General features: G+C 35.5%; 1 protein-coding gene across 3 annotated transcripts in view; it reads left to right on the forward strand.

The window, feature by feature from the left end:
• The first annotated feature begins 5,384 nt into the window (after positions 1–5,384).
• LOC111087186 overlaps positions 5,385–21,330 on the forward strand; it is a 69,213-nt gene continuing 53,267 nt past the window's right edge. For all 3 annotated transcript variants that reach the window (XM_022392985.1, XM_022392981.1, XM_022392987.1), the window contains exon 1: positions 5,385–5,636. The gene's annotated coding sequence lies outside the window, so the exon portion shown is untranslated. The remainder of the gene's footprint in view (positions 5,637–21,330) is intronic.

A 21,330-nucleotide genomic window follows, 5' to 3' on the forward strand; every position in this document is an offset into this window, starting at 1 on the left:
CTTTGTCCGATTTAGGAACTGTAAATTGTAGTCGTCACATCTCATCTTGTTTCAAATGTCTTTATAAGTTTCACTAAAATCGGATAAATCTCAGATTTTTTATGTCCAATCCCTGCCACCGAGGTGTCTCCGGTTGAGGGAGAGATCCTGTTAAATTCTAGGGGAATCATGATTAAATAATTATTTAAACAAGTTCGAGTTGTTTCTCTCTTAAAGTTGAGGCTCAATATCTCTTACTCCCCCGAAAAACAACAACAACAAACAAACAAACAAGGTCACTTGTTCTCCAAAAAGAGTTTAGAATCTTTTCGGAAGATGTTCACCATCTCTGTCGAAAGTATAATATACTCGCATATAAAGCGTTGAACTTTTTTTTATATTTTTTATTTTCAGAAGAATTTAATTCAACGAGTCTTTAGGTGATTACATCTAAATCTATAGACACATAAAAAATTAACAGTTTCCCCTTGTACAATGATATGTTCAGAGAATATTTTCAGTCAACAAAGTTCTGTATGACAGATACCAAAATATTTCAGCATAACTTCATTCATTCGTTGAAATGAAGAAAATTGGCACTTTTCATAGAACGATCACTTTCCACAGAACCAACACTCTCTACGGAAACAACACTTTCCACAGAACCAACACTCTCTACGGAAACAACACTTTCCACAGAACCAACACTTTCCACAGAAACAACATTTTCCATTGAACCAACACTTTCCACAGAACCAACACTCTCTACAGAAACAACACTTTCCACAGAACCAACACTTTCCACAGAAACAACACTTTCCATAGAAACAACACTTTCCACAGAACCAACACTTTCCACAGAACCAACACTTTCCACAGAAACAACATTTTCCATAGAACCAACACTTTCCACAGAACCAACACTTTCCATAGAACCAACAATTTCCACAGAACCAACACTTTCCACAGAAACAACATTTTCCATAGAACCAACACTCTCTACAGAAACAACACTTTCCACAGAACCAACACTTTCCACAGAAACAACACTTTCCACAGAACCAACACTTTCCACAGAACCAACACTTTCCACAGAACCAACACTTTCCATAGAACCAACAATTTCCACAGAAACAACACTTTCCACAGAAACAACACTTTCCAAAGAACCAACGCTTTCCACAGAAACAACACTTTCCATAGAACCAACGCTTTCCATAGAACCAACACTTTCCACAAAAACAACTCGTAGTGTTAACAGTCAGTTCAGTCGTTCTGTAAGACAAGTGTTCTACTGATTTTTTTTTATACGATATACAAGCATATGTCAATGACCACATAAAACTGTCACATATACAGTTTACTCCCTCAATCTTCTAATACGAAAAGGTTGAAGATGACGTACAGCTTTTTCTAGCTTTTTTTTTTATTTTGAGTCTCGTAAAAAGTTTTGATAATAAAAGCAAAACCACATGTTCTTTACATTAAAAAATGAGTTTTGTTCCAAATCAAGCACCTTTTCATCCACTCTTACTCAAATCTCTTATATTCTTGATTTATGGTGATTTACTTTCAAGTTATCTGTTTTCCTTTACGCCTGTCTTCCATCTTTCTATAGAGAAAGCGTACTATTCCCAATATTACAACTATATATATATATATAACTTTATGTAGGGATTTTACTGTTGCTAAGTTGTAACGTTAAAAGTTTATAGTGCGTACACACCGAACTCATAAAAACATACAGAATGATCAATAGTTGCGTTTAATATTCTAGAAATTTTAATCAAAGGACAAGAAGCTTTCCCAAATATCAGGTAAATCATACTTCAGTTGAACAAGAACATAGAAAGGCTAATTAATGGCAAGAATTAATTCTAGTTTCATCACTTAAGAACTTGCGAACAGTCCTAAACTCTAACGTCATCAAACTCCATCTGATTATTTCAAATTTGTAAAATTATCGTAACAACTTTAAGGTCATTTTCCTGAAGTATTGTTTGTTTGTAATTAAGCACGAAGCTACGCAATGGGCTGTCTGTGCTCTGGCCACTACGAGTATCGAAACCCGGATTCTAGCGTTGTAAGTCCGCAGACATACCGCTGTGCCACTGGGTGGCTTTCGTGAAGTCATTTACTACAACTTATCAGTGTAATCTTTTAATGTGTCATCAAGCTGGATGAACGTGCAAGATATCGGATGTTATTTACTATATTTCTTCGCATAAGGGTCAAGCGAGCTTCAAACGACTGAAGGGAAAAGGGGTGAAATTAGCGATGAAGAATGATAAGAAAGTATTTATCTAACTGTCGTTTTTCAAGAAATTCCAGATCCATAGACCTATAAAAGTAGAATTTTCATGGGCGATGAACAGCGCTAGACTAGTTTCGATAATCGATCTCAATATCATTAGGACGCCATTCTCAACTTTTATTTTATGATATTCTTTGCACTTGAAATTCAACTTATAGCGAATACATCATTGGAATAATTTCCTCATGTATTACGTTATAGTTATAAATTTTAGTGTAAAACGTTACCCCTTAGAAGTTTTGAATAATTTAAAGAGTGTATAGTTGCGGACCTACCAAGGCCCGACGATGTTGCTTATTGGAAAGATCACGTTATTAAATAGTACTGGTGCCCTGAATATTTTGCACAAAATGGGGACAAGTCAAAAGGGTTTACTCGGTGTACTGACCTATGCTATAAATAATTAATTCCAAAATGTTTTATATTATTCCTTTGACTGTAATAACACAAAGTAATAGTTATTACATGATTACAGATATAAGTTGTTGTTGTAAAGCGCAAAGGGCTATCTGTGCTCTGCCAACCACGGGTATCGAAACCCGATTTCTAGCAGTATAAGTCCGCAGACATACCGCTGTGCCACTCGGGGGCTACAGATATGAAACAGCACATATGTAAAGTTTTTTTATTACGTGTAAAAATGTTTTGAAAAGTAGAGATTACTAGCTTGAAATTGCAGCAAATTGCTCGTTTAGGCTGAAAGCGGCTCAATGGGTAGCATGCCGCGACGTGACGCTAAGGTTTCGTGGTTCGCGTCCCATTACCCACACTTTGGATAACGGGGGCGTTGTAAGAGTGAGTGTCAAGTCCCACTATTCTGTCAGACAGCCCCCCAGTGGCACAGCGGTATGTCTGCGGGCTTACAACGCTAGAAACCGGGTTCCGATACCCGTGGTGGGCAGATCACAGATAGCCCATTGTGTAGCTTTGTGCTTAATTCCAAACAAACAATCTGTCAAACAATAATAGCTCAAGATTGGACGGTGAATGGCGTTGACTAACTGCCTTCCCTCTAATTTATTTACTCCAAAACTTGGGATGGCTAGGGCATGAAATTTAGCAAACAAGCATATTAATTTATTTTAGTGCATGATTTTTTCAAAATTCACATATATGTAAGTATATGTGGTTGCAACACAGAATTTCGATCATTAAAATCGCTAGGTTCCTTTCATCCTAGCTACCATAAAAATATTGTATTTCCTATGTTTCTCTCTTCTTCTTTTCAGCAATTACAAATGTATGCCACTCCCTTATTTCTTGGCCGACCATCTTGAAAAATGGTAGGCATATACATTGCTACAATACACCCAGACACTTTTGGGGGGGGGGGGTTAAGCTTCTGTTCCGATTTAAGGGATCAAAGGTGAAACATATCTAAAAATATCTTGTAGCAACACTCATAGATTAAAACAGACATGTTTAAAGCTTGTATCTTCTTATTTTACAAGAGGTCAAAGGCAAATAAATTGCAATGTATGTAAGTGGTATGCATCCCCCTCTCTTGTTTAACGTACGATTTTTCAAACTTTCATATATATATAAGTGTATGTAATTACAACACAGAATGCCGGCAACGAACGTCACTAAGTTCCTTTCACCCTACTACTTACTGTACTGAGTCATACGCTTATGATATCACATGATTTTTTCTCGTGGGAAAGATTTCTGTAAGACTGAACTTATTGTACGGTTGGTCATCGTTCTCTCTCAAGCTCAAGCCCACAGATTTTTAAGTACAGTTATCTGTATATATATTAAAATACTCTCTTAAGGTGTATTTGTTAAAGTTAATTAGTTCTTAATAAGCTTCTTGATAAATTCTTAGGAGATTTCAGAGAGCTAACTATTGAGTAAAGGTGCTACCTTTCGTCTTTTTCGGTTGATACTTTTGATGGATGTATTGAATAAAGATTGTTTCACTATGTTTTACATTTACTCAATCTCTTTCGTTGTTCAAACTCTGCCAAAGTCAGAGAATTCAAATTTGCTCCAAAATACATTTTCTCTCGAACTTTCATTTATTCTGTGGAACTCACCTGATTACATTTAGAGGATATCAGTGCATCTGAGAATACCACATGTAACAAGGAGCTCTGAAGGTCCTATTGGCCCAACATTTACCTGTAAAATATTGTAATTGTAAATATATCGATAACTTCTATCTTATGTATTATCAGGTCAGGTCCTAATTTAATGTGCTCCAATATGTCTTTCCGACAAAGTAGTATCAAGTTGATACTGTGTTAAGTTCTACCCTTCTGAAGTATATGTGCTGGACTTTATGTTTCCATTCTCTGCTTTGAATACCATTCTCCCTTGTAATTTACTGTATTCTGTGGATTTTATTGAATAAGGTGGATGGTAGAGAACGGGTTACATATTACATTCGCTTGTTATTGTTGGCCGTTTTAGTTTATTATTCAACATTTTAAATGGTTTATATTCTTCTGACAATTAAAGTAAATAAAGACGGTAAAACATACACCAGTTGTATCAACATTTTTGTTATTTAATGTTATAATTACTTAGAAAGTTAAAACCGAATTGTTTAAAGATACTGTAAGAGACTGAAGAACAGTCATGTGATATTATTGGTGGGTTATGCTAACTAGCTTCCTTCTCTCAAGTCTGTCAGTACAAAATTAGGGAGGACTAGGTAGTGCTCCTGTAGCTGGGCGCGAAAATTCTAAACTAACGTCTCGCCGTGACATGAAATAACTGGGCGGTATTACAAAAATGAATGTTATTGTATTCTAGCCAGCATCTGCTAAACGCCGTTTTGTTGTCACAATCTGTGCTACTTTCAAGAAAATAAATTGTTTATTCTAATGATTTTCAGATATCTAGTTAATTTAGTAAATATGTTTTAGACCATGAAAGTGTTTTATTTTCCTTCGAAAGCAGATGGTAATTATTAGTCTAACAGGGGCCAACTTTTATATGTAAACGTGCAAAGAATATACTCGTAAAATTCATTCATTATCGAAGCTGGATAGGCTGACCTCCCACGCGGTGGCGCTCCGTATCTAGGATGCTAACGATGATTTAAAACAAGAACCACCGGATCCACTGGCGGGCTGCGGTACGCTGATCTTCCAGTTGGCGCTTTGCACTGTTGTTACTGCACAGAGCAAACATTAGAGTTGTCATACTGAGATGAGCAGAAAGCACTCAGTGTATTTGGCCACTTCTCCGGATAACCAGAAGGAGACTGACGCGCGAATTTCTGTCTGTCTCTTCTCATATCCTTTATAATAACTAGCTTCTCAGTTCAGTTGTGTCTCACAAACTACAATTTATTTTCTCTATTTCAAGGGGCTGCTGGAAATCTTTCTGAAAGGTAAGGATGACTGACGTGTTTGTGATAATGTGACAAAAAACATTATAGTCTATCAAACGTGTTTTCTATATGACAAATGTATTAATTTCTTAAAATATATCAGTGAGGTTGTATTAAAATTCGAGTAATTAAAAGCATATCTATCAAACTGAATACTGTTTCAACTTAGAAAAAAACTTTGGTAAGAAGTAAGAGTAAACACATATTTGTGTGTGTGTGTAGATCAATGCTTATAAAATTAAGAGTTATACACAGCTAACAACATCAGGTTTAAATCCACTACGTATTTTTATTCTAAGAATGAACCTGAGTAAAACTAAATGCACTTTTAACAACACATATGTAAATTAGTTACTCTTTTTTTTATATAACTTGCCACGGAACAGTTAAATAGTCGTACTTTCTTCATGAGTAATTGTAAGAAAATACACGAACAGAGACGGGTTATCGTTTCTGGTCAAATGCTTCCAAGTGAATATGAAGTCTTAGGTAGATAAATTATTTTATAAACTAAAAAATTCTAGGTTATGATTTATATATCAACTTACATTACCTGTAAACTAATGAAGTATGTCTCTTCATCTTGGAAGGTCAGGTCTCTTCTTCACTCCGGAACTGATGTTGTGATCCGTTTAAGTAGCATCGTTAAATAAATGCTGAACATTTAATTAGTGAGAGTTCTGTATTTATGCAAAGTTCCGATCATAATTACATTACCCTATCAGAGCCATGTCCACTGGCACACAATGTAGAATGTAGACAGTCTTACATTACCCAAATAGTTACATATATTCCAATGTTTGTTCATTCGGTGATATATTTAATATGTACTTAACATTAATACCCTAGTAATACATAGTGAATACACCACACAGATGATATGGTTAAGTACGTCTAGCAGTAGGTGGCTGGTTGCTATACTTATAGTACCTATTTATAGGGGAGAGGAACTTAGGCTCATTTCAATCGTGTACGATATGGCGATCTAGTGAACGTACTGGTTCGTTGTTGTTTAAGTTTAACTGGAAGTAGATGACCGATCTATTCAGGAGTCTGTCGTAGAGCGGCTGTATGTCCACATAATTGTGTAGGAAAACTGAACTTGTTGTGAGTGGAACTTTATATGCTGTAGTGAGGACTGAGTTTTGTATAGTTTGTAATTTCTGTTTAATTATGTGTGGTGTAACGTTAATCGAAGCCGGGCAGGCATGTTCGATTACCGGCCGTATGCATTGTTTGTAGATTTTTAATATGTTTCTTGGTGAGATGCCTGTGTTATTTCCAGATAAATTACTGATGTAGTTTACCCGCTTCCAGATTTTGCGTTTTAGTTCGCTTACATGTGTTTTCCGGATTATTTTCCAGTCGTAAGTAAGGCTTAAAATTTTTGCTGATGTAGCAGTCTGGATAAGGATTACATGTAGGTAAATCTCGGGTTTCTTTTTACGAGCTTTATTGTATTTTGGGAACATAAGAACCTGTGTTTTTGGTACGTAAATTTTTATTAATTTATTTTGGCAGTATTCGGCTACATCATTAATCATGGGTTCTAAATTTGTGGCTGCTCTGGAAAGAGCTGGAAAACTCTTCCAAACTACTACATCATCCGCGAACTGCGAACCAAAACAAAAATGTGTGCCCCCAGTGGCACAGCGGTATGTCTGTGGACTTACAACGCTAGAATCCTGGTTTCGATACCCGTGGTGGGCAGATAGCCCATTGTGTAGCTTTGTGCTTAATTACAAACAAAACAAAACAAACAAACAGAAATTTGTATCAGTTAGTGGCATATCCCTTACAAACTGATAAAGAGTGTGGGGCTTATACCGCCTCCCTAAGGAACACCCGCCTTGGGAGTAAAATACTCTGGGTAGGCGCCCTCTACATTTACCCGATATTTTCTATTATCTAAAAAGTTGGACAACCAGTGAATAATTCGCCGTGGTAGTTCCATCTGTAACATCCGGGACCTCAGACCAGGGAACAAAATTGTATCGAAAGCTTCCCGTTTTTACAGGTTGAGTGAGCAGATGACCGAGCACTCTTTTTTATTATTTTATAAAAGCTATCTATTACGGTTCCAGTTAATCTAACCATATGATTAGTGGTTTGCCGACTTTTTTTGAAACCGTTCTTTACTTCGAGTAATTTTGAAATTTTCTCCCTAACATCAGGGTACATCTCCGTCCCTCGGGAACAAGCGAATGTTCTCATGTTATTAAAGGAGGGGGAAACAAACCGCAGAGCTACTGACCAATCAGCCTGACCATTCTAGAAAGAGTAATAAATACTACATTAAGTACATAGTTGGTCACATAATACACAAAACCTGCCCCACACTAGTGTACAACAACAAAACCACCTACACAAATATACGTAAAGCTGAAGTATTTAAAGAACACTTACAATACATATTCAAAACACATAATGATCCTGATATGGACAACTATCACCTAAGTTATGTTTAAAACACATAATGACCCTGATATGGACAACTATTACCTAAATTATGTTAACAACTTTACTGAACAAAATAAAACAATATCCATACTTATTTTTATGTACACACACAGGACACCCATGTTACTTGTGAAATAACCTCAACACAGGTTTCAATAGCAATAAAACAAAGCACCTGGTGAAGATGGCATACAAGCCTTCTTACTTAAATAAGATACCCAGCTATTGCTTGAACAACTCATGGCACTATTTAATCTCTCCCTAACAACAGGGTACATCTCCATGGCACTATTTAATCTCTCCCTAACAACAGGGTACATCTCCATGGCACTATTTAATCTCTCCCTAACAACAGGGTACATCTCCATGGCACTATTTAATCTCTTTATGTGTGTATCTTTACAGAAGTATTGGGTCATCCTGTTCATATAGTTTAGTCAGAACGAGTCCTAGTTTTCTTTTTAATTTGATTTTTTATTTTATTTCTGAGTGCGTTGATCTGATATGTCTATGTTACACCAAATCAGTATTTAAACCTGACATCGGATGTCATTATACTCACATGTTTGTTGCATTTGATAACTCAGTGTTGAGCTTTTAAAAAATGGGCTCGGTGTGGCGTGTTCTAATTCGTGCGATACCACAGAATATTTCATCCACTTTAACCTTTGGATGCATTATAAGAGTGTTTGTTTGTTTGTTTATTTGAAGTTATACCCAAAGCTACACAATGGGCTATCTGTGCTTTACCCACCACGGGTATCGAAACCCGGTTTCTAGCGTTGTAAGTCCGCAGACATACCGCTGTGCCTGCCTTATAAGAGTGACAGTGAGAATATCCATCGCTTAGTGTGAATGGTGTGTGGTAGGAGGCTGCTGACTTGTTGCCTTCCCTCTGGTCAGTAGTTCAAAAGTAAGGACGGCAGCAGAAAGGCATAGTAGTAGTTTTGCCATAAATACAAATACAGACAGTGAACATAAAGCAGAATATATCTGTAAATGTGTGCTTGGGAAAGGTTAATGATGTAGGCGGTTCTTTGCAAAGCAGGCGTTTATCGTCGAATAAAGAGACTAATGTGTTTACAAGATAACTGTTTGATAAGGTGGCAACAAGCCTAGTACTGCTTACAGCCCTTTGAAGGGCGGTTTGGTTAGTTTTTTAAAGCTTTAACTATGCAGTACGATGATTGGCTTGCTGATCATTGCTCCATTCTTTCACTTCCGGATATGCCTCCCATTGTAACTTTCTTTTATAATTTCTTAAGTTCTAGATTGGGCGATGTTGTTGAACTTGGCTGTTAAAGTTGTTTCGACAAGAACCATGAGTTCTTCAGGAGGTTGATATATTTCTAGCAAAGTCTTCTCTAAAGCTATTCAGTTAGCCATTATTCCATCGACGTGCTTCCAAAGATGGTCACAGTGGATGACATTTGGCTTAGACTCCCATCTTTTTGGGATACTGCTCTTTTATAACTCTAATTATTTGTATTCATGATCAGGTGCTTCCAGCCTTGTTTATACTGGAAGTTCAACCATTGGTGTTATAACTTTCGTATACTGCCCAGAGTTTTCTTGGTCGTAGACTTTGAAGCTATATGAAGAAAGTCTAACCTGACACCTGACTATCTGCTAGAAGTCAATTATCAGTATGCATTTTTCATCAATTTCAAGTATCCACACATCATGTTCTGCAAAGAAGCTTCCCACCGTGAGATTGACTCCCATCATTTCTCTTTTTAGGACTTTATAACCACTTGCTGTTCACATCAATCTATCTTCCTGCTCCAACTCTATAGGTAGTTCCAGCTTTCATTAGAATAAGGTCAAATAATGGTAGTCATAGCACCAGTGTCAATCAGCAATGAACGTGTTGCAAGGCTTCTCATCATTGAACCCCATTTACCCATGGACTGTTTCTTTAAGTAATGCATTCCTTATCTTAATTGAGGCAGATGGAGTATTCTCATCCACAGGATACCATTTCCTTGGTTTATTACCAATGGTTAATCCATCCACAGGATACCATTTCCTTGGTTTATTACCAATGGTTAATCCATCCACAGGATACCATTTCCTTGGTTTATTACCAATGGTTAATCCATCCACAAGATACCATTTCCTTGGTTTATTACCAATGGTTAATCCATCCACAGGATACCATTTCCTTGGTTTATTATCAATGGTTGATTCACCTCGAACTCGGATGTCGTATTAATTTTTTCTATACTTATAGCAGTTTCCTCTTCCTGTCATCCTTTGGAAGCAGTTTCCGTTTCTTAAAGACGTTTTGTTGCACTCATGGCAATATGTCATTTGAACTTAAATAAAACCTTACAATTGAAACATCTTCTCTCGTGTGATTTACTTCCTCCATCCTGACTAAACAGTTGTTTAATTAAACACTCTTGTCTGCAGTTCCTGCTAATGGGTCAGTTTAATTTGCATTTGAAACACATATTGTTCTGTGGTTTACTTTATATGCCTCACTTTAAATAATGAGTTGTCTACTTAAACTTGTGAGTTCTTCTATTTTCCATCAGAGAGAGATGACGTTTCCACACTATTGGACCTCGCAATCCTGTAATTCCTGAGCTTAACTGATTCAAGTTCCATAACCATTAATACAACTTTTTAATTTGCGTTAACCTATTTCACGTATCTTCATCCACTATGGTTGAATACCACAGGATTCATCATTTCATACGAAGCAACTGGGTAAGATAAATGAAGGAAGGGTGCAAGTCTTCCAACATCTTAATCAAGTTCAACTAATATTTCGACCTTCTTCCTTCTTCTGCTTTTAAACTTTAGAAATTTCCCTTTGATGTATTTGTCTTTAAGCGCAAAGCTATGCAATGAGCGATCTCCACTATTTCTTTTTTGATGTGGCACTTCAAATCTACTAGATAAGGCGGCGTCTATAAGCCTAATAGTTGTTACAGCTCATTTTTGAAAGGTTGCTTAATGCTGGTCCTTTTAAATGTGCAATAAAACAAACAGCTTTCTCTTCACTACTCCATCCATTCACTTTACAAATTTTTCCAACGTTTTTCGTGATATGTTTCTTTCTATAATTTCCTACGTAGTTTTTTTTCAATTCTAGAGTGGGCGATGTTGTGAACTGGGCTGTAAAATTCCAGTGATGTAGATGGAGTAGTCCAGAAAGATCCTAAAGTTACAGATGGCATAACAGTAGTAGTAGCTGGTGTAGACCAGATGGGTTCTGCTATATGATTTGAAATATTTAATGGTGTATGTCGTTGGAATTTTTGAGCGGATGCAGGTAGGGATGTGACTAGTTTGATCCTTGCATTGCTATTTCATTTTTCAAATGTTTTATTCAACATTGATGTTTATTTGTACGTCGTTGACATTGTTATTATATTCCTTTCGTACTATGTTGAAGCATTATAGAACTTCTTTGATGTCGTTTTGTACTTCCCTTTTTACTTCGCTGATGTCACTGTGTAATGTTTCGATTTTATTATTGTACTCCTAATGTACTTCTTCAATCATGATGCTACTTTTCTCGCACGTACATTACTTTTATTGGCTTTCGTTGTCGAAGCGAAAATTCGATATTCACAGCACTGAACTAACTAACTGGTTGACAATAACACATAAGCTAATTAAATTGTACGCTGATTTCTAATCAACTGATCAAAACACCCAATAATTATTATTCTACCTCCTAGCGTGAATGCTTTGCCGTGATTAGCCGAGAGCGCATCACGGTATAAAACATTTTCACTGTTGTCTTGAAAGCCAGACAACAAATCGCATTAATGGTGCCCAGTTGTCAAGGCCGTTGCCATGCATGCACTACGTCGCAGCAGAACTTTACATACGACAATTTTTTGCAGCACAACAAAAACACTTCGATCAATTGAGGCCTAATTTACAAACAACGTCGGAAATATCGTAAGCATTCTGGGCACATTTTAGGCTGAAGTTAGACAAGTGCATACTTTATGCGTTTATTGGTATTATCACTTGGTATTATTATCTTATTGATTTATTATCGATTCTTAAAATGAGATCAAAATCTCCAATGAAATGTTAAACTTTAAGATTAAATATACCATGTTACAGCGCTAATTAATTAATCAGATTTTAGTAAAATTAAAAACAGGAAAGGGGTAGAACAAAACAGTTAAGAAAAAAACAGCCTGCAACCGGGTTTTACTCTAAACACTTAAACCTGTTTAAGTTCACTCTTTATCTGTACTGTGTTATAAGAAATCGGAGAGATGAAAATATGATGTTTACTAGTACGGGGGGGGGGGCAAAGCAGTGTGAAATTGTGAAGTGAATAAAGAAAATTCATATACATATGTTGAGTGGATAAAGAAAGAATTATGTTTCTCATTTCTCTTGCCCCCCCCCCATACCTGCGGACGCCCATGACTATTATTGTAATAACGCTGAAATGAGATTGTATCCATAAATAACATTGATTAGTGTATAAAAACAAAACATATTCAACGGTTTTTGACAATTAGGTAAGTCTTGGCGGAACTTAATCCCTACAAAGCGACAGCACTGTTCATTCCTTGTGAAAAACTTTTTTATAATGTTGCAATTGTTGCTACATACTTTAAAATCTCTAAAACAGGTTAATTATGACTCCACTGTAGAATCCATTGTTCTGTGAAGTCATATTCATTATTTTTTTTATTAGCACTCAGAAGATTTGTGCGACATATTTAGGCCTACTGCTCTAAGAAAAATAATGTACGGGTAAAATAAATAAATAATATAGTGTTAAAACTCATTACCCTTATTGTGACTAGAGCACTCGACTATAAAGTGTGGGTTCGAATCCCGTCACCGAACCTACTCGCTCTTTCAGCCGTCGGGATGTTATAATATTCCGTCAATCACACTATTCGTTAGTAAAGAGTAGCCCAAGAGTTGGCGGTGGGCGTTGTTGACTGGCTACCTTCCCTCTAGTCTATCACTTCAAAATTAGGGACGGCTAACGTAGATAGCATTCGAGTAGCTTTGCGCGGAATTCAACAAACAAAACAAACCTAATTGTGATGAGTTATGACATAAATAAATGGATAAAAAACTACATTTTATCAACTTTATCCAATTCATACCGTAACGGTTGTTGTCAACCGATTTGATAGTTTAAATACTAACCAACCACTTCTATATCTATCGTATCTCAGCCAGCTTGAAGAGCCCTAGTATTGGGCGAAACGTCTCGTCGGTAATGGATATAGCAGATGTAGTATAACTTACATATTATTGTACACTTTTCTTTATTTTCACTCAGAAGTTTCTATTAATAAACACGTAACTTATTCATCTTGGTAAACGTACGTGAAGCCCACGCTTTAACTTAAAGGCATCCAGTATTCGAAACCTATTTGGTACAAATCTTGGGGCTACTCCAACATTTACAGCTCTGAGTTTTCTAAAAAGCTAATCATAGGGATGGAATCCTCTTGTACAAACAACGAGATACAACTGCATAAGTAAAACAGCAAATGTTGGATAGAACGTTATCATTTTGAAGTTTGCGGTAGTCTAAAGAACATATATATAAGACACTAGAAAACTTGGGGATTTCTCTAGGATTCATTGCATGCTTAGTCAAGGCAAATGCATTTGTGTGGGGACAGAGAAAAATGAGTTTAATCAGTATATACTGTACATTTTACGGCATAACGTACACCAACAGATATAATGTCTATGGACAACGCAGTGAAAGGGTTAAGTTTGCTTATTTGTTTGTTTTGAATTTCGCTCAAAGCTATACGAGGGCTATCTGTGCTAGCCGTCCTTAATTCAGCAGTGAAAGACTAGAGGGAAGGCAGTTAGTCATCACCACCCACCGCCAACTCTTGTGCTACTCTTTTACCAATGAATAGTGGGACTGACCCTCATGTTATAATATCCCCCGCTACTGAAAGGGCGTGCACGTTTGGTGGGACGGGGATTCGAACCCGCGACCCATAGATTGCGAGTCGAGATCCCTAACCACCTGACCATGCCAGGTCAAAAAAAGGGTTAAGTAGTAAGAAAAAAACAATGTTTTGTGAGCTAATTGTGTAGTTAGTTTTTATTTTTCTTCTATTTTACTGAGTGTTCAACTTTTTGACTAATTGAATGTTTGTAGTTCACAATAAAGAGCAAACCTCCATGGTAGAATAGCAAAAATAGACGTAAAGCAACCTCCATGGCAGAATGGTAATAAAGAGCAAACCTCCATGGTAGAATGGTAAAAATAGACGTAAAGCAACCTCCATGGCAGAATGGTAAATAAAGAGCAAACCTCCATGGCAGAATGGTAATAAAGAGCAAACCTCCATGGCAGAATGATAAAAATAGAGTAAATCAAGTGAATGTATTAATGATGTTAAAGTTAATAATGGACTGTGAATTTCTGACACAGCATAAAGAACGTTTTTACATTTTTTATATATATAAAGGATGTATCTTATCTGTGTAGACGTGTTCTGCACTTGTTATATAATTGTTTGTTCTTTTTGAATTTCTAACAAAACTACTCGAGGGCCATCTGCGCTAGCCGTCACTAATTCAGAAGTGATAGACTAGAAAGGAGGAAACTAGTGAACACCATCCGCCGCCACCTCTTGGGCTACTCCTTACCAACGGAAAATGTGATTGACTGTTACATTATTACGCCTCGACGATTGGAAGAGCGATTTTGAAATAAAATCAATGGCAAAGACGAAGATAGCATGTTTATTCTATTTATTAACATTTTCATTATTATATATTATATAATATATTATATTTCAAAATATAATATGAACTGCGGTGCTTAATTTCTATTGCTCATCAAAGAAATGCGAGATAATACATATGGAAACAGGGCATGAAACTTTTGTGCTCTCTGAGCTGGGCGTATCTAATTTTGAACTGAGAGACTAGAAGGAAGGCAGCTAGTCAACAGCACCCATCGAAAACTCCTAGGTTGTTCTTATCTGTCCGAAAAGTCACCCTTACAATGCACCCATGGGCCCCAAGCGCGCTTTTTGTTTTCGATAATAAAATGCGAACTTTTGAACCCACAGATCCATAGCCTGTCACGCCAACCGCTGGGCCACGTTTAGTCCTAGGATGAGCCATATGTAAAAGAAGATAATATACAACGAACGAATAAAAAGAAAATAATGTATATATTTAACTTCATACAAACGCTAAATTAAACATGTAACCCGATTAAAACTAAGAAAACTGTCCGTTTGAAAACGCTTAATACTATACAATAAGTATTTAATGGAAACAAAACTGAATCTAGATACAATGTCAAACAAGTTTTTCTTTAGACAAGCCTTCCCTGGTGGTTCAGTGGTTAGCTTGAGGGCTTATGGCACTAAAATTCAGAGCTCGATCCTCGAGATGGGACCACCGCAGATAGCTTATACATCTTTGTGCTTAACAAGAAACAAATGTTCTGACAAGAGAAAATACAGAAATCACAAGTCCCTATAACCAAAGCACACACACACGCATCCATTGTTAAGAAGGCTTGTTATTGTCGTTATAGTGAACACGAAGTTTCTGACAATGCTGTTAGGACAATGACGTCTGTATATCGATCTGCAGATTATTTATAGATATGAAATAATAATCACAAAAATGTAAAACCCTGCTTTGATAGAGCTAATAGTCTATAATCTTTACAATTTGTGACCTAATGGGGGAAACAAACTTGTTCAAACAGTGTACCTCCGTTAACAATTTACAATTTGTGACCTAATGGGGCCAACAAACTTGTTCAAACAGTGTACCTCCGTGAACAATCTCGAGGTAAGGACGGTCAGGTACAAAAGAACCTTCAGGACAATACTTCACAAACATTGTTCTCTTTCTTTACTGATTCAGGGCCGATATGTTGCCACAGAAGTAGTTTTTTTTTCTCTCTCTCTCTCTGCCCCAAAACAAACACCGTGCAAATATAGAAATATTCAGTTCTCAAACTGCAAGTGGGTGTTTTTGTTCCCATTCATCTCACACATACATGCCCACAAATATATATGTATGTGTATATGCATGCATGTATTTATATTAACTTAACCATAAGAATATTCGGCTATATTATCCAAATCTTTCTTTAAATATCGAATATTAAAGAGTCTGTAAAGCCTATTTTTTGAAAACTAATGAGCGTTTTTGACACTTTTAAGCTGTTTACGACAAGAAACAGGTGTTACAACAGAAACGCTGAGAATACAGTCGTAAGCTGTTTTAGTTAGATCAACATATATATATATATATTAAGTTTAACTGAGCCAAGAACGAAGACGAAAACATGCTGAATTTTCTCATCGAGATAAACCAGAAACTACCATGACTTATCACACGACTGCGACGAGAAAACTAGTCCCGCTATATAAAACATTATTTGTATCAGTTAGAAAATATATATAAAAACTAAATTTCACTAATAACATCTGATCAAATGTAAATTAACTGAAAAGTAATTTGTAAATTAATAAAGCCCGTTTTATAAAACAAACTGAGAAGAACTAATAATAATGTAATAAATAAGCACAAAAAAATTAAACACTAATAATAGCTAGAATGCATTGAACCATCCGTTAGGTATCCTCGCTGTTAGCGATAGTTTAGACCAGCTTAGTAGGCTTAAGTTAGTCCTAAATCTTTATACTAAAGCTAACAGGGCAAAATATTATTATTTATAAATATTTTAAATATTAATGGAACTAATTAAAAATTATTTTAGGTTTATGATACATTAATTTATCAGATTTTTGCATTCATGACACATTTTCAGGTTCTGGTTAGCGACACATTTAAAAGAAACTTTTTTCATCAACTTTTCAAGTTGAGTATCCTGTATTATATTTATTCACTTATCAGAGCAAATTGCATTGTGTCATTATAACAGTGTTAAAATAACTTCATTAACCATGGAAAAAGAAGATTAATTAAAAAAATAACCGTTTATATGAGATATAACATATTCCGAAAAATAACCGTTTATATGGGATATAACACATTCCAAAAGAGAAGTATATTTTTACTTTGAGGTCATGAGCTTTTATTTATTTTCAAACTTAAGAATTAATTAGTTCCTACAGGATAATTAAGTGTACATTCAATCATTAGACTACTACTCAAAATGACACTGTGCCATTAAATGTTTAAATTATTGTGGTAATGGTCAGTTTATAGTCTTAACTCTCTGATAAAAATTTTCAGTTCCTTTTTTCTTAAGCATGATAATCTTGTAATGGTATGACTTTCTCTAATGTGGTAATGGTCAGTTTCTAGTCTTAACTCTCTGATAAAATTGCTCAGTTCCTTTTTTCTTAAGCATGATAATCTTGTAATCGTATGACTTTCTCTAATGTAGTAATGGTCAGTTTCTAGTCTTAGTTCTCTGATAAAATTTTTCAGTTCCATTTTACTTAAGCACGACAATCTTGTAATAATATGACTCTCTAACTCGCTCACGGATTACAGATGTTGATACTAATGCGGAGGATGTTAAGAGCGCGTTCCCTTGACAAGAATAAGTTTAGATTTATTTTGATAGTGCCTTAGTATGTTTGTACATACTGGAATAATGTTACAACATGTACTCAGTCACTATAGTTTGTACTTATTGTGATAATGTTGTCATTATGTACTAAGTCACTATAGTTTGTACTTATTCTGATAATGTTGTCATTATGTACTCAGTCACTATAGTTTGTACTTATTGTGATAATGTTGTCATTATGTACTAAGTCACTATAGTTTGTACTTATTGTGATAATGTTGTCATTATGTACTAAGTCACTATAGTTTGTACTTATTCTGATAATGTTGTCATTATGTACTCAGTCACTATAGTTTGTACTTATTGTGATAATGTTGTCATTATGTACTAAGTCACTATAGTTTGTACTTATTCTGATAATGTTGTCATTATGTACTCAGTCACTATAGTTTGTACTTATTCTGATAATGTTATCAGTATGTACTCAGTCACTATAGTTTGTACTTATTGTGATAATGTTGTAATTATGTACTAAGTCACTATAGTTTGTACTTATTCTGATAATGTTGTCATTATGTACTCAGTCACTATAGTTTGTACTTATTGTGATAATGTTATCAGTATGTACTCAATAACTATAGTTTATTTATACTTATTGTGATAATGTTGTCATTATGTACTAAGTCACTATAGTTTGTACTTATTCTGATAATGTTGTCATTATGTACTCAATAACTATAGTTTGTTTGTATTTACTGTGATAATGTTGACATTATGTACTCAGTCACTATAGTTTGTACTTATTGTGATAATGTTGTCATTATGTACTCAATAACTATAGTTTATTTGTACTTATTGTGATAATGTTGTCAGCATGTACTCAATAACTATAGTTTTTTACTTACTATGCTAATGTTGTCGGCATGTACTCAGTCACTATAGTTTATTTGTATTTACTGTGATAATATTGACATTATGTACTCAGTCACTATAGTTTGTTTGTATTTACTGTGATAATGTTGACATTATGTACTCAGTCACTATAGTTTGTACTTATTGTGATAATGTTGTCAGCATGTACTCAGTCACTATAGTTTATTTACTGTGATAATGTTGTCATTATGTACTAAGGCACTATAGTTTATATACTGTGATAATGTTGACATTATGTACTCAGTCAGTATAGTTTGTACTTATTGTGATAATGTTATCAGTATGTACTCAGTCACTATAGTTTGTACTTATTGTGATAATGTTGTCAGTATGTACTCAGTCACTATAGTTTGTACTTATTGTGATAATGTTGTCATTATGTACTAAGTCACTATAGTTTGTACTTATTGTGATAATGTTGTCAGTATGTACTCAATAACTATAGTTTTTACTTACTGTGTTATGTTGTCGATATGTGTTCAGTCACTATAGTTTGTACATATTGTGATAATGTTGTCAGTATGTACTCAGTCACTATAGTTTGTACTTATTCTGATAATGTTGTCATTATGTACTAAGTCACTATAGTTTATTTACTGTAATAATGTTGTCATTATGTACTCAGTCACTATAGTTTGTACTTATTGTGATAATGTTGTCATTATGTACTAAGTCACTGTAGTTTATTTACTGTGTTAATGTTGTCATTATGTACTCAGTCACTATAGTTTATTTACTGTAATAATGTTGACATTATTTACTCAGTCACTATAGTTTATTTGTACTTATTGTGATAATGTTGTCGATATGTACTCAGTCACTATAGTTTGTACTTACTGTGTTAATGTTGTTGATATGTACTCAGTCATCATGATGACAGAACCTTGTCGAAACGTTGTACATTTGCTGTTATGTTAAACTTATATTAAAGTTTTTCTTCATTACCCATTCAAGCCGTCTCCAGCCATTATTAGTCTCAAAGTGGGTTCCTCGTCATCAAGTTTGAATTCATTACTGTGTTAACATTGTCGATATGTGTTCAGTCACTATAGTTTGTACTTACTGTGTTAATGTTGTCGATATGTGTTCAGTCACTATAGTTTGTACTTACTGTGTTAATGTTGTCGATATGTGTTCATTCACTATAGTTTATTTCAACTTATTAGCATAATATCACCAGCATGTATTCAGTCGCTGAAGTGTGTTTTCACAAGTTCTAGTAGTGTTACAGGCACGTGCTCATTGACTTTTGTAAGTCTGAAGATATAGTAGATATTTTCATTGAATTTCTATTTTATTTTTTGATGTTTACTTTCTGTGATGGATACCAAAAAAAAAAAAAATAGCGTAGAAAAGCCGCTGTAAAACAACTCGACTTTCACCACTAGAATATGGATGTCTGTATTTGTGATACGGGACCATCATCTAGTGGTTAGCTTTCAGACTGTAGAGCCAAGTACCGTTAACCCCTCTCCCCACTACCCTCCAACAACAACAAAAATAGATGAATAAAAAAAGACCCTATGCACTTTGGAGCCGTGAGTACGTTACGAAAATCACCGTAAAACCCGGCAATTCGGTCTGACAAGAGTAGCACAGGGTTTGGCGTTTGGTGGTGTTGACTAGCCGTCTTCCCTTTAGTATATCACTTCGAAATTTGCCCGGCATGGCCAGGTGGTTAGGGCGCTCGACTCGCAACCTTAGGGTCGCGGGTTCGAATCCCCACCCCACCAAATATGCTCGCCCTTTCAGCCGCGGGGCGTTATCATGTGACAATCAATCCCACTATTCTTTGGTATAAGAGTAGCCCAAGAGTTGGCGGTGAGTGGTGATGACTAGCTGCCTTCCCTCTAGTCCTACGCTGCTAAATTAGGGACGTCTAGCGCAGATAGCCTCGTTTAGCTTTGCGCGAAATTCAAAAACAAACAAACAAACTTCGAAATTAGGAACGGAAAGGACACACAACCCTCGTGTAGCTTTGTGTGAAATCCAATAAAAAAACAAAGAAAAATATATTTCGACCTGAAACGCTTTACTGAAAAAACCAGAGCGGTGGGTGGTGTTTTTATAACCACCCTCCCATTAGCCCATGACTTCGATATTAGGGGACGGCTAGCACAGACAGCCCTCGTGTAACTTTACGCGAAATCCAACAAACAAATAAAAACATATCACGTTATAAAATGTGTTTCTGAGTGAACCAGAGTGGTTTGACGTACGAGAGATAAATTCGTCCCATTATAAAGAAGAAATCTATTTGGCCTTATTTCATTTATGATTAACCGAGGACTGTCATTTTAAGCTTTGCCAGTTGTCAACAGTCTAACAAGATTCATGATGGCGAAAGTCACCCAAATCAGCCTGATATATCTGTCACGTTGAGATTACTACTGGGATGGATTTTATTTATTGACCTTTTTTTTTGGTGTTGAAAGAGAAATTAGAGGCTCTGATTATTCAACTAAGGGATTCTACAAAGGTTACATTCGAGTGAATTAACATATAAATACTTTACTTCAATAAGAGAATGGCTTCAACAACAAGAGACGAACCCTTTACAATGACATTGGGCATAATATGTGAAAGTGAATTATTAAGGTAAGTTGTGACCAAAATAAAAATAAATTATTTCAGGGAAATATAAATGATAACTACGAGATTGTGCTTTATCCTTATGATCCTTTGGTTTCTTAAATTTATTTTAAAAATGTCAATGATGAAACCAAATATACTGATCTAAATAACGTGCTTTAAGGAATGAGTCATAGTTCTTGCACGTTATTTAGATCTTAAGTTATAATTTTAAGGAAT

The sequence above is a fragment of the Limulus polyphemus genome, unplaced genomic scaffold (genome assembly GCF_000517525.1).
Source record: "Limulus polyphemus unplaced genomic scaffold, Limulus_polyphemus-2.1.2 Scaffold1851, whole genome shotgun sequence".
Classification (NCBI taxonomy): domain Eukaryota; kingdom Metazoa; phylum Arthropoda; class Merostomata; order Xiphosura; family Limulidae; genus Limulus; species Limulus polyphemus.